Source organism: Adiantum capillus-veneris, chromosome 11 (genome assembly GCF_014529385.1).
Source record: "Adiantum capillus-veneris isolate H3 chromosome 11, ASM1452938v2, whole genome shotgun sequence".
Classification (NCBI taxonomy): Eukaryota; Viridiplantae; Streptophyta; class Polypodiopsida; order Polypodiales; family Pteridaceae; genus Adiantum; species Adiantum capillus-veneris.
The window spans coordinates 68176031-68179872 of record NC_140941.1 but is presented as its reverse complement, the minus strand read 5'-3'; positions in this window follow the sequence as shown (position 1 = coordinate 68179872).

Genomic DNA, 3842 nt, shown 5'->3' with positions numbered 1-3842 from the left:
CACTAGGTTGGTAATGGGACACTTTTATGTCCTGGGACACTTTTATGTCCTGTTAAGTGACCATTCTCCTTGAATTATGTCAAGAGTTTCAAAATTTATTTTGAGGTGCTATCTGTCTAGAAAGTTGTCTCATGAGCTGAAAAAAACTCGACATTTTTTTGGAATATCAATTTCATCTTTAACCTTGTCCTTGCACAACATTTCACAACCTAAACTGTGTGAAAAAACGGGTGTTGTTTTTGACGTTTTTCAACTTTTTGCAACTATACCACTCTAGAATTCATGTTTGTGAGGTCTATAGTACTAGAGAACTATCTTTAGTAGTCCTCAACATGTCTTGATGCTTCTAGGGAGAAATAAATGTTAAAGTTGTAAGTTATGACCAAATTACAAAAATTGTCAAATCCTGTTTTTTAGCCAATTTTAGCTCTTCTATGATTTTTTTGGTGGCTTTCATGATATCCAAATGCAGTTTTGGTTTTATATGTCACATATTGTAACATAAAGCTAATGTTCCTTGAGTTTTGGGGCACCTAATACCCTATTTTTCATAGTAGACAACGATGGTTGATTTTTTCAATTATAGAAGAAAACGAAACATCCTAGTATATCAAGTATAGCTTTTTCAATATTGTTAGCTTCTTGTGACAACTACATGCATTTTGTAGGTAGTAACCATATCTAGTCATAAGGATCAAATTTGGCTAGATATTGAATAGTTTCTATGGGATTCTACAACTCATAATGTTGAACCCAGTTTTTTCATGTTTGTTGTATTTAGCACTTCATCTTTGTCCCCAAGATTCCCCTTGGTAAGAGATGTGCTATTATTTTGACATGATCCATGGCTCCTTATGAACCTAAAGGACAATAGGGAACTAAGAAAACATGCATATATTATTTGTATTGAGCGTGGCTATAGAAACTTTGATGATAGGTTTGCAGAATGGTAAAAATTCAACTTTTTTGTACCTATTTCTTTTGGCAAAACAAAAAATAGTGAGTGAGACGCAATCATATGTTCTGATCACCAACCCATTGAAGTTAACTAGGGAATTTATCTCAAGTCCTACAAAAATCCCTAATCTTATTTTTATGCAACAAAACGAAAGAAATGACTGTTTTGATGAAAATGTATTGGTCCATCAACTTTGGAGGCTTGGTGTGACCAAAAGATGAGAAATTTTACAAGTTTCTTATTTTTTCCATGTGTAGTAGGCCTTGAACTATAACCTCATGAAAGGATTTTACAAAATGAGTGCATCGACTATGGTTTTGGAGGTTTTTTTCAAAACGCTGAAAGGACACTTTTATGTCTTGTTAGGTTACCAACCTAGTTTTAAAGCCCTGAGATGTCAGCTAACTGAACAAGGATTTGAACTCATTTAAATGACTGGAAACTGTGCTACCTTCTTTCATGTTGAGCTTCATAAGCCTTTTCATGAGAAAAACTTTGTTGGATGCACTTTTGCTCTCCCATGCTGAACATAAGCTATCCCAAAGTTCCTTGGTTGTTTTCTTCCCGATGATAGTGAAGAAGACTGACTCGGCTAGATGTAGACGTATCGTAGCCATGGCTTTTGCATCCAAAATCTCCCATAGAGCTTGTGTATAATCATCATCCTCTGCGCGCTCTTTTAACGGTTCTGAGAGGCCTTTGTTTATCAAAACATCTTTCATGCGCTCTTTCCACATGGTGAAGCTGCCATCGAACTTCCGAATGAAATACTCCTTCTTTTCTGAAGAAGAAGCCATCATTGATAAGAGGGTTTGAGAGGTGCCAAAATATGGCGAGAAGCTGTAGAAATTTGGGCAGAGTAACCTTTGTATCGGGAGTAAAATCTCAACCGAAATAGACTCAAAAGTGCCAACAATGGAAGTCACAACTCGCGGGAAGTAAATCCGGCAGAGTTTCCTTTGTATGAGGAGTCAAAACTCAACTCAAAATGCATATAAATGTGCCAACTGCACTAATTAGGCATCTGCTGCACAAAACAACTGCTATTGGAGTGCCAACTCGACATCAAAAGCATAAATAATCGTCCAGATACATATCCTATGGCGAGGGTACTGTAAAGGGGAACTCCAGCTACATGTATCACCGAAAGTGTCTCAACATTCGAGCACACCCCAGCTCAAAGAAAACCTCACGCTATCAACCCTCCAAAGGCTAATGTAGACACAAATGGACTAGCCACAGTCTCAGAAAGGGCTCTTCCGGTCCGAGTCTCAGAAACGGCCAGGAAAAACTGCCAAAATAGCCAAAAATGGCTCCACACGTAGTACAGTGGGCAGTGTCTTCAACTCAACGTACATGAGTAAAACCGCGCTCAAACAGGCGCCAAGAACTGTTGCATGCAGTGAAAGTGATCCCTGCGGGGATATCTGCTCTCAAAAGTGCTCAGTAGCACTAGGTGTGCTCACAGCAAAATGCATCTGTCAACGCATGTGTCCGTAGAGAATCTGCTAGCAAAATGATTGCCAAATCGTGTATGAAAAAGCGTTGTGTCTGGTAACCTGGAGAATCTGTGAGGGAATGGGCTGAAAAACCCCCCTGTGGCCTGTAACCTACGTGTCGGTGTCGCTATGTGCCGATTTCTACCGCCGGGCAGAAATATGCAAGTCGAATAGCCGCCAAAAGGTGTCGTATCCGTAAACTGTGTCGTACAAGGCGATCGGTGCGCTCGGTGCCGATGCCAGGTGTCACTCCTCTATGATAGAGGTACCTCACCCGCGCATGTCGCAAGCACGGTCGTCGATCGCGGGAACGCACTCGTCTGGGGAAACGCCCGGTGTCTGGGTCGTATGTCGGAGATCCGCCGCATGAATAAGTAATGCCGAGTCGGTGCGCTAGAAATGGTGTCATAAAATGATGCCAATAGCCGGTGCTCGAAGCGGTGGAGGAGAAACGCTAGGAAATCGTCGAATCAGTGTCGAAAACTGATGCCGATGTCGTCTTCCGCCGCCGGGCAGAAGTGGCTAGCCGAGTAGCCGTAAAAACGCCAATGCTCGAGCGGTCAATGCCGAGTCGGATCAGTATCGATCGTAGATTTTGCTCGATCTGTGAAGATTGCTCTCAAAATTTGTCGGACTCGGTTGCTTTAGCTCGCTTGCATGCACGGTGTCAAGCTCTCGCTCTCACTCTCTCTATCTCATAAGCTGCAAATTTCTTAGAAGCTTCCTTTTCACGAGCTCGAGAAGAGGAATCGGGGGTCGGAGTACAAATAATGGGATTTGTCGGGGGCTCTATGTGGGAATGAACCCATGCACACAAAAAGTTTTATGGCTAAAAAAATTTTTGATTTTTTATCTTGTTTCCATGCTTCCATCTCTTGCAAACGCCTTGCCTTTGGCAGTGTCCATAGTGCCCTCCTTCCTCCATGTGCTCTTTTCCATGCTTCCATCTCTTGCAAACGCCTTGCCTTTGGCAGTGTCCATAGTGCCCTCCTTCCTCCATGTGCTCTTTTCCATGCTTCCATCTCTTGCAAACGCCTTGCCTTTGGCAGTGTCCATAGTGCCCTCCTTCCTCCATGTGCTTGTTTCCATGCTTCCATCTCTTGCAAACGCCTTACCTTTGGCAGTGTCCACAAGTCCACCCACTTGGTCATAATGTTTTCATTGAGAATACAAAAGCTATTGACCACTTGGGATAGATTCATATCCATGCTATGTAGTTTCCCCTTTCCACTTGGCCAGTGTGAAGTCATCCTTGCATCTTCCTCATCTGACCACATGCGAGACATGAAGGATCAACTTGTGCCAAATACTCTGATATGTAAACAAATGCCTCTTGAACAATCCACCCTTCGGCCATACATGCCTCTAGCTGAGACCGTACCCAC